Raw genomic sequence first — 15,374 nt, forward strand, 5'->3', positions numbered from 1 at the left:
CTATGTCTCCCGGCTGGTCTGGGAACGCCTCGGGATCCCCCGGGAAGAGCTAGACGAAGTGGCTGGAGATAGGGAAGTCTGGGCTTCCCTGCTTAGGCTGCTGCCCCCGCGACCCGACCTCGGATAAGCGGAAGATGATGGATGGATGGATGGATAATATATATATAGTTAACCTTAAAATACCTTAATTTGTACCTTAAACTATTAAGGTAATTAATTGTTAGCTTAAAATGTATTTTTTTTTAAAGAAGTTATTTTAAAGTACAATTTATTACCTTATTGTTTACCTTAAATTGTATTATTTTAAGGTAAATAAGGTAAATAATTGTGACAATCATTGGTACTTTAACTTTAATTGTTACCCATCATTTTGGTATTTTTTTCAAAGAAGTTATTTTAAAGTAAAATTATTTACCCTAATGTAAATAATAAGGTTCCTTGAAAGTAGGTAAATAATTGTTATCTTAAAATGTATTATTTTTAAGGTAAATTATAAGGTAGCTGTTGCGATCCGCTGCTCAGATTGTTCCATTCTGTAGTTTTGATTCTTTCCTGTATCACATTTTGTAGTTTGACTCCTTAGTTCCTGTCTTAGTCTGTTTCCACAGCAACGTATTATTTTCACCTGCCGTGGTTTCAAGATGCACACCTGTTCTACTAATCACCATCCTATATAACCCAGCCTTTTCTGTTCACTCATTCTCGGACTCTAGTTTGCTTTCATGCAACTGTTGATGACTTACTTTCGATACTAGTACTCACTAGCTCTAGCGCTGCGGTTTATTTTATTCCTAGCTTTCATGCAAGTAGTTTTTGTTTTTCCTTTTTGTGCCAAGTTTAGTGTATCTGTTTGTATTCCTAGCTTCCATGCTAGCGCCATTTGTTTGCTTTTCTGTTTGCACCAGTGCTTTTGTTCTTAGCCTGTTTTGAGGTAAATAAATCTTTATTTCTTACCTCCAGCTGTGTTCTTGCCCGATGTGTCCCTGGACAAACAAATCCGGCATCGCTATGCCGCACAAGCTTCACAGTAACTATTGTTTTACCTTAAACTACCTTAATATGTACCTTAAAATAATAAGGTAAATAATTACCTTTTTTTTTAAAATAAGTTATTTTAAGGTAAAATTATTTACTTTAAGGCTTAATTTGTACCCTAAAATAATATGGTAAATACTTGTTACCTTAAAATGTATTAAGGTAAATATTTTTTTTTACCTTAAAATACCTTAATTTGTACCTTAAATTAACAAGGTAAAAAACTGTTACCTTATTATGAATGGGGGTTTTACTCCACACAGCATCATACAACATTTATTCATTCAATCCAATATTATACAGAGGGACACAACATTAGAAACAGTACGTTCAGGGGGGAAAGGTGTACCTAATGAAGTGGCCAGCCTCTCACTATGACGTCATAATTAGGGAAAAGTGATTGTCCTCATATAAAAAAGGATGTAAAAATAAAAAAAAGGTCACGTTTGACATCAAACCTCCCCACGGTCCCGCCAGTCCTCCACAGTCTCACTTTTCTCGCAGTCCTCCTGGAAAAAAAGAAGAAGGAAAAAACTGGGACATGGTCGGGATCAGACGTTGTCCATCATCATATCAGTTGATCCGTATCGCCGCAGTTGACACTGGCCACCAGAGGGCGGTGTCGGACGCTCTTGTCCGGCTGGCCGGGCTCCAGGAAGTAGAGGCAGGCGCCGAAGCCCGCCAGCACTAGGACGGACACCAGCAGGTAGAGCGGCACGAACCAGTCCAGGAAAAACCACATGGCTGCTCCCGGAGGACTTAGGGGAGAGAGAGGAAAAACTCAGAACCTGACGTCGCGCGCAGGAACCCACGCCGGCTTACCTGCGCAGGTGTGCCGCGCTCACGCAAGGGTCCCGAGCGAGTCGCGTCGACGCCTGGCGGCTCTCAGCTGCGACATGCGATCCACGAGCGACGTCCACGCGTGACAGGTGCTTCTCCGAGAGGCAAGATGCTGCGTGGGGGCTGCGTCCTCCCCGGCTCTGACGTCCAAAAGGAGGGGAGGGGAGGGGTTGCCATGGCAACACCCCTGCTCGCGGCAGAGAGTGGGAGTGTAACTTATATAACTAGACCGTGTGTGTGTGTGCGCGCGCGCGCGTGTGTGTGTGTGAGAGAAAGGCGTAAAATCAATTCCACTCCATTTAACACCGAGGGCCATCACACTGCTTGTGTGACGTGGAGGTGTGTGTGAGAGTGTGTATGTTTGTGTGTGTTTGTACGTGTGTGTTTGTGTGTGAGTGTGTATGTTTGTGTGTGTGTGTGTGTGAGTGAGAGATAATGTGTATGTGTGTGTGAGAGTGTGTGTGTGAGAATATGTGTAAGTGTGTGAATTAGTGTGTGTTCTGGCAATGCAGACTTAATGGGGACATGGCTCTGTTTACACAGTCACCTTTAGGGGACCTCTGACGGTATGGGGACAAAACAAAACAGGTCCCCTAAAGGAAACCCTTTTTTAAATGATACTCAGATCCATTCTGAAGATGCCTAAGTTATTTTTAAGCTTTGGCCAATAAAACATGTTTCCTGGTTAGTTTGAGTGTGAGACATTTGCACAGCAGTCCCCTCATCGGGCTCTACAATTTGGGTTACTTTGTTTACGTGTTTCAAATATTGGTAAAAGAGAAAATTAATATTCTTGGAAAGTGAAACATGTGTTATCCTGGCATTAATTGTACTGTGATTCTGTGGTATCCATCCTTAGTTAAAACTAATATAGGTTTCCAAAAACAAAATATGGTTTAGGTCCTCAGTAGTCACGTACAAATTTGTGTGAATTATGCAAAATGATTTAAATGTGGTCCCCATGAATCATATGAACTCTTTTCCCCCAGGGTCCCCAGTGAGTATGAACAGCACATTACTTCATCAATCCATGGATTTAAAGACGTGTATGAGCTAACTGGGCAGTGGCCATTTTACACCATTTATTTATGCCTCCAGAACCTGTAGAAAGGGTGGTCCCCACAAGTCCTGATCAACAACTTGGTCCCCATTCCAAATGACAACCTGTGTGTGTGTGTGTGTGTGTGTGTGTGTGTGTGTGTGTGTGTGTGTGTGTGTGTGTGTGTGTGTGTGCGTTTGTCAAAGTGACATATGGGGACATTTTTATGAAATTTCACCTTACATATGAGGACCTGTTGAAATATGGGGACATTTTCCATGTCCCCATATTTCCCGCAATGCTATCGTGTTCTAGACCCTCCCAACATGTTCCCAGACCAAAAATCTCTGAAGTCTTCATTTGTCAAATTTTCAGAAAAAGTGTGTGAAAGTGTGTTTAATTTTTTTGCTCACCTTCGATTTTGCCCCTAGTGGCCATCTTTGCTATTATGACACACACACACACACACTTGTCCTCATATGTCATATGTCCTCATATGTCATGTGGGTCAGAAACTCACACACTCCAACATTTTGAAAAACATCTAATCATTACAGCAATAAACATACTTTTAAATTCTAAATCAAATAACACATGTTCAACTGATCTGATGATCTCAACCTTTTTTATGTTAGTTTTATCTATTCATTTGGTTTATCTGGAGAGGATTTGGGCTAGACAGTTAGTAATAAAGGGATTATGGTGATGATTTAATTGGTTTGATTCAGTATTTTACTGTATTGGGCTTTTTGCTATTATGTTGACTAAAATACAATGCCGCACAATAATTAATTTAAATGTGCCTGAAATGTAGGTTTTTGCATAAACCTTGATTGAGACTAAGGCAATAATTCAAATGCAATTCAAACTACATACAGTATTTAATATTTTCAAATGGTTACAATAGCACATGATTTAGGTATTTTTATCTTTGGGACAAATTTTGGATTCAATTGGCGATTGTTTTTGGAGGTATTCACTTTACATTGTGTTCAAGATGGTTACTTCCGCCCACTCTGAAGAGTCTCGGCGTCTGATTGGTCCAATTTTCAGTTAGGCGCTGCCTGATTGGCCAGTGGATGATGTCGATCCTAACAGAGGGCTAAATCACTAGTTAACTATTTTCATCATGGAAGTTATACAGCTCACGTATCACACTTAATATTGAATATATATATAAAAAGGGTTTTCCAAAAGGACCATTTATAATCGAAATACAAAACTTCACACACGATTTTGAGCACAACAGAGCGCTCAGTGAACATCACTTCCGGGACCTGCAGCACCAGAGGGGGACATCTATCTTGGCCACAAACCATCTTTGACAGTCTTCAGCAGCATGGTTGAATCAGGTGAGCATAAAATGGAGTTTAACGTAATTAAATAGACCAATGTTTTTTAACATAGGAAAATAGTTCATTATAAACAACAGTTAAATGTTTTTTGTTATTAATTGCAACCAGATTTGATTTTATGAGGTTAAATAAAGCATTTCAGTTCTGGGCCAAGGCCAAGGCATTTAATTTTTTTTTTTTAAGTTGCATGGAATATTATAAGTAGCAGTGATTGTCACACACTAGGTGTAGTGAAATTATTCTCTGCATTTGACCCATCACCCTTGATCACTATGCTAGTAAACCTTTTCTTAATTTTAAACAAGACAGACTAGAGTTCTTCAAATTGTTTATACTTTTTCTCAAATACATATATTTCAAGCTGATAAGCACTGTGGAGTAGGCATGTTACTGATATTGTTACATTAGTTCTTTGTTTGAGAAGCTTCATGTCTGCACTGAGCCTAAATTTAACAGTTTTTGAAGGGTTTAGTTCTTTGTTTTATTTCTGTGTCACTGACTTTTTTCATTTTTATGTGTGGATTTGTTAGGCGCATCAACACATGATGTAGACATCGTGTCCAAAAGAAGAGCGAGACGTAATCCTGAGGCTGAAGCCACCGAGTTTATTTGATCTGGATGTGACAAGTCTTGTTTTAAGGCCCAGTGGATCAATGATTGGAAAGGTATGTCTTGTTATGTATCATATCAATGGTAACTGTATCAACATCTCATTTGGATCATTTCCTTACAGTCTAATAGAGGTTGTATTATATGGCTTTAATTAGAAGTGTTTGGAATAACAGCGTTCCACGTCCCAAGAGCTAGCTTCTGTAGCCGAGGATCGGACCGCCAAGTGCCCTGCCTTCGGCTGCCGCCCAGTTCACAATGCACCCGACCTCTATGGCCCCTCGGAGTCTTGTTCACGAATGGGGGAAGAGTGGATCGTGAGATCGACAGGCGGATCGGTGCGGCGTCTTCAGTAATGCGGACGTTGTATCGATCCGTTGTGGTGAAGAAGGAGCTGAGCCGGAAGGCAAAGCTCTCAATTTACCGGTCGATCTACGTTCCCATCCTCACCTATGGTCATGAGCTTTGGGTCATGACCGAAAGGATAAGATCACGGGTACAACCAGCCGGAATGAGTTTCCTCCGCCGTGTGGCGGGTCTCTCCCTTAGAGATAGGGTGAGAAGCTCTGCCATCCGGGAGGAACTCAAAGTAAAGCCGCTGCTCCTCCACATCTAGAGGAGCCAGATGAGGTGGTTCGGGCATCTGGTCAGGATGCCACCCGGACGCCTCCCTAGGGAGGTGTTTAGGGAACGTCCAACTGGTAGGAGGCCACGGGGAAGACCCAGGACACGTTGGGAAGACCATGTCTCCCGGCTGGCCTGGGAACGCCTCGGGATCCCCCAGGAAGAGCTAGACGTAGTGGCTGGGGAGAGGGAAGTCTGGGCTTCCCTGCTTAAGCTGCTGCCACCGCGACCCCACCTCGGAAAAGCGGAAGATGATGGATGGATGGATGGATGGTATAATATGAAAACGATGTTACTAATGCTGTTACTTTTACCGGTAACGAGTAATCTAATAACTTTTATGTACGCTACAATGCTGTTACGATGCGTTTGATGTAATGTGGCATGCTACTTTTGATGTGATTGTATGTCAACAAGACAGCGTTAGAAGCACAAAAGGGTTAGTGCAGGTAATATCTTTTTACTAATGAAAGCAACCCCCGGAAGTAATTATGAACACGATATCAAATAGAAAGAGGCCTCATCCACACGCGAACAAAAACATTCAACAGAACTATCTTAACTGCCACTGCTAAGCTAAAAAATACAGCTGAACTATTCTGCTATGTCTGGGCGCTGAAGTCTCACGTCACTTGGCAAAAGGCACAGCTTTTTAAAGGCACACACACACTCTGCTCTCATGAAATGTCTCTCAACTGCATATGCTAGATATTTAAAACTTTTCTTTTTCAAGTAACACATTAATTACAAACCCCGTTTCCATATGAGTTGGGAAATTGTGTTAGATGTAAATCCAAACGGAATAATTTTTTTTACAAATAATAATTAACTTAGAATTTCATGGCTGCAATACGTGCCAAAGTAGTTGGGAAAGGGCATATTCACCACTGTGTTACATCACCTTTTCTTTCAACAACACTCAATAACCGTTTGGGAACTGAGGAAACTAATTGTTGAAGCTTGGAAGGTGGAATTCTTTCCCATTTTTGTTTTATGTAGAACTTCAGTCGTTCAACAGTCCGGGGTCTCCTCTGTCGTATTTTACGCTTCATAATGCACCACACATTTTTGATAGGACTGCAGGCCGGCCAGGAAAGTACCTGCACTCTTTTTTTATGAAGCTGAACATGTGCTGAATGTGGCTTGGCATTGTCTTGCTGAAATAAGCAGGGGCGTACATGAAAAAGTCGGCGCTTAAATGGCAGCAAATGTTGTTCCAAACAGATGGGTAACTTACAGATGTGTAAGTTACCCATGCCTTGGGCACTAATGCACCCCCATACCATCACAGATGCTGGCTTTTCAACTTTGCGTCGCTAACAGTCTGGATGGTTCGCTTCCCCTTTGGTCCGGATGAAACGGTGTCGAATATTTCCAAAAACAATTTGAAATGTGGGCTCGTTAGACCACAGAACACCTTTCCACTTTGCATCAGTCCATCTTAGATGATCTCGGGCCCAGAGAAGCCGGCGGCGTTTCTGGATGTTGATAATTGGCTTTCGCTTTGCATAATAGATCTTTAACTTGCACTTACAGATATAGTGAAGTGAATTATATTTATATAGCGCTTTTCTCTAGTGACTCAAAGCGCTTTACATAGTGAAACCCAATATCTAAGTTACATTTAAACCAGTGTGGGTGGCACTGGGAGTAGGTGGGTAAAGTGTCTTGCCCAAGGACACAACGGCAGTAACTAGGATGGCGGAAGTGGGAATCGAACCTGCAACCCTCAAGTTGCTGGCACGGCCACTCTACCAACCGAGCTATACCGCCCCAATATAGCAACAAACTGTATTTAGTGACAGTGGTTTTCTGGAGTGTTCCTGAACTCATGTGGTGATATCCTTTAGAGATTGATGTCGGTTTCTGATACAGTGCCGTCTGAGGGATGGAAGGTCACGGTTATTCAATGTTAGTTTCCAGACATGCCGCTTACGTGGAGTGATTTCTCCAGATTCTCTGAACCTTTTGATGATATTATGGAGCGTAGATGTTGAAATCCCTAAATTTCTTGCAATTGCACTTTGAGAAACGTTGTTCTTAAACTGTTTGACTATTTGCTCACGCGGTTGTGGACAAAGGGGTGTACCTCGCCCCATCCTTTCCTGTGAAAGACTGAGCATTTTTTGGGAAGCTGTTTTTATAGCCAATCATGGCACCCACCTGTTCCAAATTAGCCTTCACACCTGTGGGATGTCCCAAATAAGTGTTTGATGAGCATTTCTTAACTTTATCAGTATTTATTGCCACCTTTCCCAATGTCTTTGTCACGTGTTGCTGGCATCAAATTCTAAAGTTAATGATTATTTGCACCAAAAAAATGTTTATCAGTTTGAACATGAAATATGTTGTCTTTGTAGCATATTCAACTGAATATGGGTTGAAAATGATTTGCAAATCATTGTATTCTGTTTATATTTACATCTAACACCATTTCCCAACTCATATGGAAACGGGGTTTGTACTTAATTTAATAATTATTTACATTTATGAAAGAGTAATTCTGTTTGTAATTGAATTTTTAGTCAAGTAACGACTATTATTATTCCTTTTTAAAACAGATATTCCAAACATTGTTAATTGATAAACTGTTTTATCAGGATATGGTGTATTTACTCTTGCATCAATTTAAAAAGGTTCTTTTGTGGTCGAGTACCGAGGGAAGTTCATCTCAAGACATGAGCGGGACAAGAGACAGAAACCCTCTATAAATATCTTTACTATTTATCTGGCATTATATGCTCATAATGTTAACAACAAAAAGTGCTGATAATGTTATAATTAATAAGTTCTAACATTATTTTTATGTGTTTTGTTGCAGACACCAACTGTTGATGTTCTATCTCAACATTCTCCAGATTCATGTGAGCGATAAACCGACTTCATCCCTCCAACAGGTTATTACTTGACTATTTTACTATCCATCCATCCATCCATTTTCTACTACCTGTCCCTTTTTTGGGTTGGCGGGGTGTGCTTGAGCCTATCTGAGCTGCATTCGGGCGGAAGGCGGAGTACACCCTGGACAAGTCGCCACCTCATTACACGGCCAACACAAATAGACAACATTTACACTCACATTCACACACTAGGGCCAATTTAGTGTTGCCAATCAACCTATCCCCAGGTGCATGTCTTTGGAGGTAAGATGAAGCCGGAGTACCCGGAGGGAACCCACGCAGTCACGGGGAGAACATGCAAACTCCACACAGAAAGATCACGAGCCCAGGATTTAACTCAGGACTACTCAGGACCTTCGATTTGTGACGCACATGCACTAACCCCTGTTCCACCGTGCTGCCCTATATCTGCTAAAAACTTGACACAACCTATACTTCAAAAGACATTTAATCCTTTTAACCTCTCACAGATCAGTTTATATGACAACATTTTTTTAAGCGTACATCCATGTTAGTCTGTGGAATTTACAACTCATGTTTAGCAAAACAGGAGATGTTACAGGTCAGCAACATGAATTCTATATGTGATCACTTGTCATGTACTCATATTGTTTGAACTAAAAAAGACTTCAGTGTGTTTCATATAAGGTCCTCATATTTTTCTGAACCACATTAGTGTGTGTTACAATGTTTAATTCAAAGCTTTAGAATGAGTGTTTCAATCCAGGTCCTCATATTTTCTGAACCACATTTTAGTGAATGTTACATTCTTAAATAATAGTCCAAGAGCTAAAACGCTATAATAATCTTTACTGTTTATGTAGAATTATATGCTCAGAATATTATCAACCAAAAGTGGTTGTTAATGTTATAATTAATTAGTTCTGACATTATATTTTTGTGTTTTGTTGCAGACACCAACTGTTGGGGTTCTATCTCAACATTCTCCAGATTCAGATGTGAGCGATAAACCGACTTCATCCCTCCAACAGGTTATTACAAGTCTATTTTTACTATATCTGCTCTAAATGTGACCCAACCTATATTTTGAAAGACATTTATTAATTTTAATCTCTCACAGATCAGTTTATATGACAACATTTTCGTAAGGGTACATCCATGTTAGTCAGTAAGGAGTTTGGAACTCATGTTTAGCAAAACAGGAGATGTTACAAGTCAACAACATACATTCTACATGTGACCACTCGTCATGTCCTTATATTGTTTGAACCAAGAAAGACCTAGGTGTGTTTCATATAAGGTCCTCATATTTTCTAAACCAGATTAGTGTGTGTTAAAATGTTAATGTCCAAGCTTTAAAATGAGTGTCTCAATTCAGGTCCTCATATTTTCTGAACCAGATTTTAGTGTGTTTTATATTCTTAATTAATTGTCTAAGAGCTGAAACTCTGTAATAATCTTTACTATTTATCTGGCATTGTATGCTCAGAGTTTTATCAACAAAAAGTGCTGTAATGTTATTATTAATTAGTTCTGACATTATATTTTTGTGTTTTGTTGCAGAAACCAACTGTTGAGGTTCCATCTCAACATTCTCCAGATTCAGATGTGAGCCATTAACTGACTTCATCCCTCCAACAGGTTATTACATGTCTATTTTTACTATATCTGCTCTAAATTTGACCCAACCTATATTTTGAAAGACATTTATTTATTTTAATCTCTCACAGATCAGTTTATATGACAACTTTTTCGCAAGGGTACATCCATGTTAGTCAGTAGAAAGTTTAGAACTCATGTTTAGCAAAACAGGAGATGTTTCAAGTCAACAACATAAATTCTACATGTGAGCACTCGTCATGTCCTTATATTGTTTGAATCAAGAAAGACTTAGGTGTGTTTCATATAAGGTCCTCATATTTTCTGAACCAGAAAATGTGTGTTACAATGTTAATGTCAAAGCTTTAAAATGAGTGTCTCAATTCAGTCCTCATATTTTCTGAACCAGATTTTTGTGTGTTACATTCTTAATGAATTGTCTAAGAGCTGAAACTCTGTAATAATCTTTACCCTTTATCTGGCATTGTATGCTCAGATTTTTATCAACAAAAAGTGGTGAGAATGTTATAATTAATTAGTTATGACATTATATTTTTGTGTTTTGTTGCAGAAACCAACTGTTGAGGTTCTATCTCAACATTCTCTAGATTCAGATGACAGCCATAAACCGACTTCATCCCTCCAACAGGTTATTACATGTCTATTTTTACTATATCTGCTCTAAATTTGACCCAACCTATATTTTGAAAGACATTTATTAATTTTAATCTCTCACAGATCAGTTTATATGACAACATTTTCGTAAGGGTACATCCATGTTAGTCAGTAGGGAGTTTGGAACTCATGTTTAGCAAAACAGGAGATGTTACAAGTCAACAACATAAATTCTACATGTGAGCACTCGTCATGTCCTCATATTGTTTGAACCAAGAAAGACCTAGGTGTGTTTCATATAAGGTCCTCATATTTTCTGAACCAAATTAGTGTGTGTTAAAATGTTAATGTCAAAGCTTTAAAATGAGTGTTTCAATTCAGAAAATGCAGTGCCTCTTGTTTACAGCCGGTTTCTGCAGCGCTGTTTTCATTGATCAAAGTATTTTTTCGGTGGTCGTGTTTTTGGTACATAACTTGTAAATAGTGCGCAAATAATAGGCTATATATATATAAATACATTCAAACCCCGTTTCCATATGATTTGGGAAATTGTGTTAGATGTACATATAAACAGGATACAATGATTTGCAAAGAATTTTCAACCCCAATTCTGTTGAATATGCTACAAAGACAACATATTTGATGTTAAAACTGCTAAACATTTTTTTTGCAAAGAATTTAGGGATTTTACCATCTACGGTCCGTAAAATTATCAAAAGGTTCAGAGAATCTGGAGAAATCACTGCACGTAAGCGATGTACTGCATTAAAAACCGACATCAGTGTGTAAAAGATATCACCACATGGGCTCAGAAATACTTCAGAAAACCACTGTCAGTTACTACAGTTGGTCGCTACATCTGTAAATGCAAGGTAAAACTCTACTATGCAAAGCAAATGCCATTTATCAACAACACAGAGGAACGCCGCGGGCTTCGCTGGGCCCGAGCTCATCTAAGATGGACTGATGCAAAGTGGAAAAGTGTTCTGTGGTCTGACGAGTCCACATTTCAAATTATATATGGAAATTGTGGACGTGGTGTTCTCCGGAACAAAGAGGAAAATAACCATCCGGCGCAAAGTTCAAAAGCCAGCATGTGTGATGGTATGGGGGTGTATTAGTGCCCAAGGCATGGGTAACTTACACATCTGAGAAGGCACCATTAATGCTGAATGGTCCATACAGGTTTTGGAGCAACATATGTTGTCATCCAAGCAACATTATCATGGACGCCCCTGCTTATTTCAGCAAAACAATGCCAAGCCACGTGTTACAACAGCGTGTCTTCGTAGTAAAAGAGTGCGGGTACTTTCCTGGCCCGCCTGCAGTCCAGACATGTCTCCCATCGAAAATGTGTAGCGCATTATGAAGCGTAAAACACGACAACTTAAGCTGTACATCAAGCAAGAATGGTAAAAAATTCTACTTTCAAAGCTTCAACAATTAGTTTCCTCAGTTCCCAAACGTTTATTGAGTGTTGTTAAAAGAAAATGTGATGTAACACAGTGGTGAACATGCCCCTTCCCAACTACTTTGGCATGTGTTGCAGCCATGAAATTCAAAGTTAATTATTATTTGCAAAAAAAAAAAAGTTTGAGTTTGAACATCAAATATGTTGTCTTTGTAATGCTTTCAATTGAATATGGGTTGAAAAGGATTTGCAAATCATTGTATTCAGTTTATATTTACATCTAACACAATTTCCCAACTTTTATGGAAACGGGGTTTGTATATATATTAGGGCTGGGCAATGATTAAAATTTTTAATCGAAGTTAATCGCACTATTTCTCTTATTAATCGCGATTAAATGCATTGTATACACAAAGCCCAATAATGAATTCAAAAGTAGTGTGTAGTGCACCTTTATTGGGATATTCTCCCACATGAACAAAAGCGCCAAAACATTTGTTGTGCAAACACAATTTAAATCAGTCCTTGTTAAACAGTAGCAGTTAAATAGCATATTTGATGAAAATCAACTCGAAAAATGTAAATACAAACATTTAAGCTTATTGCCACTGCCAGGGTATTTAAGTTATCCTGTTTGTTATGGAAAATAAATATAATCTACATACAAATCTCTGAGCCACAATCATAACATCTGAACAGGCAATTTCTGAGGTAACAGCAGAAACATTTTTTTTTTTAGCAGGGATCTTATGTTTAAAAAACTTATATTATAGGTAGTGGGCTGTTTTAGGGAATTTTTGATCAAATTATCCGTAGTAGCAATATTAATAATGTTGTGTTTATTCTGCGTAGTGGACTTAAAATAATTATGACCATATCTGTTTGCTTGGTGCTTTGATAAACTGAACGCATATACATGGTACTATATTGTAATGTTATGAGCCAGGGGAAAAAAGAACTACCCTACCCAGCATGCAACAGGAGTGACGAGCATGCGCGGGAGCCCGGGATAGGTTGTGTCGCCATGACGGCATCTTGTATGTTGTGATATGCACGCTCTGAAAGCAAACGTTAAGAACTCAGCCAACACTCCTCGTCTGCATTATTCATAAATAGACAGACAACACATATACTCCGCTACTTCACAAAGCACAATATGTTAAATGTTTACTTTTACAGTTTTCTAATTCTTCCTTTCAGATTGACAGCAGGACAAATCGCTGGAAGTAGGTATGTCTCAAGCTTCTTCCACTTGGTCCACTCCAAAGCGGGGTAAATAAATAATCCACATCATTTACTAGAATATTATATTACGTTTTGCACCTTTTCACTGTGTTATAGTCATTATTCCTTCAGTAAGAAATTGTATTTTGTCTCCTTTATGACAGCTGCAAAGGGGAAGAAGTGGAAGCAGTTGAATGACACATGTTGCATTTTGTAACTGGCAACAAAGTACCAGGTAAAAAAGATTGTGAAGCCTGCCTCCATAAAGAACTAGTAGCTCTACAGGACAGAGATTGGCTTGCCATCAAGTACTACATCCATAACAGAATTACATTAAAAAAAGGGAAAACAAATGTTTTCCCACATCTTCTGTGCTAGTTTGAGTATGTTACCAGCAATTAAAAAAGCAAAATAAACAGCAAGCGTTTTGTATTTATTCCAGATAATTCTTAGCGACAAAATCCACAAAAACAATTCAGTTACACTTAGTCGACAATTACATTTTTACCCATGTTTCTTTTAAACTCTTCTTGGTTTTAGATTACAGTAGCATGGGATTGGGATTTTTTTTTTAAATGACAACACATCAACTAAACCAACTCAGGTGGTTTTGTTAAGTCTCTGATGTCATTAGCCTCATATGTCACATGAACCTGAAATCTTTAACACTCTGTGATGTCATGGTTGTCATATTTCACAAACTTGAAATCTTAAACACTCTGTGACGTCATGGTCATCATATGTCACATAAACTTGAAATCTTAAACACTCTGTGACGTCATGGCCATCATATGTCACATGAACCTGAAATCTTAAACACTCTGTGACGTCATGGTCATCATATGTCACATAAACTTGAAATCTTATACACTCTGGTCTTCATTTGTCACCTAAACCTGACAAGTCCTCATATGTACCATAAAAATCAGGTTCAGAAAAAAACAAAAGAGTTGCAAAAATCTCAATAGACCACTGTGTTTCTAAAATTCTGGTTCACTAACCGTCTGATTCCCAGGCCTGTAGGACCATTGGAAAGGCATGTCCCCATATGTCACGTTTTTGTCATAAGTCCTCATATGTCACCCAAACACGTATGTGTGTGTGTGTGTGTGTGTGTGTGTGAGACAACATGTCCTCTTAAAGTAGCCCACCTACCTTCATCACCATCATCTCCATCATCACCTTCACATGTCATGCTGCCTCACAGCAGCACCTTGCTGACATCACATGCTTTTCATCAATCTCTTACTTGAGGTAGAAATAGATTTTAAACTCAAGCCCCCCCCCACCTCACACACACACACACACACACACACACACACACACACACACACACACACACACACACACACACACATACACACACACACACACACACACTTTTGCAATGAGCTTTTGGTTTTCTCCCCTTGTGAGCGAGACAAAACAACAATAATAATTCTGCAGACTTTCCTCAGGAGACTGACTCCATGGAGTCTTACACACGCACACTCTCACACTCAAAAACACACACACATATTCTCACAGACACACGTACACACTCACACACTCTCTCACACACGCACACATACACACACACACACACACACAAACATACACGCTCACACACACTTTTTCACACACACATGCACTCTCACTCACACACACATACACACGCACCCTCACACATACACACGTACACACTCACACACACACGTACACAAGCACCCTCACACACACACACATACTCACACACACACACGTACTCACACACAAGTACAAACACACACACACTCACACACACACACATACAAGCACTCTCACACACACGTACACGCACACACACACATTCTCATAGACACACATACACACTCACACACACATTCACGCACACACACACACATACACACTCACACACACATTCTCACACACACGTGTACACACACAAATACGCGCACACACACACACACGCTCTCACGCTCACACACACACACACACACACACACACACACACACACACACACACACACACACACACACACACACACACACACACACACACACACACCTCCCTCACAGGCTAAATAAAAGCGATGGATATTTGCAAAGCAGTTCCATTTAAGTCGAGATATAAACTGCCTCATTGCTGACAAAGGAAATAGCCGCTAGTTTTTTCCTTCGCT

At 39.5% G+C, this 15,374-nt stretch overlaps 1 long non-coding RNA gene across 1 annotated transcript; it reads left to right on the forward strand.

Annotated features, from left to right (window-relative positions):
• Positions 1-1,648: 1,648 nt before the first annotated feature.
• LOC133556334 (uncharacterized) lies at positions 1,649-13,532 on the forward strand. Its single transcript, XR_009807493.1, has 8 exons — positions 1,649-4,266; positions 4,800-4,934; positions 8,324-8,399; positions 9,317-9,394; positions 9,927-10,004; positions 10,534-10,611; positions 13,189-13,260; positions 13,377-13,532. It is a non-coding gene; the product is annotated as an uncharacterized LOC133556334 (long non-coding RNA).
• The last annotated feature ends 1,842 nt before the right edge of the window (positions 13,533-15,374 follow it).

This window comes from Nerophis ophidion, linkage group LG01, assembly GCF_033978795.1.
Source record: "Nerophis ophidion isolate RoL-2023_Sa linkage group LG01, RoL_Noph_v1.0, whole genome shotgun sequence".
NCBI lineage: Eukaryota > Metazoa > Chordata > Actinopteri > Syngnathiformes > Syngnathidae > Nerophis > Nerophis ophidion.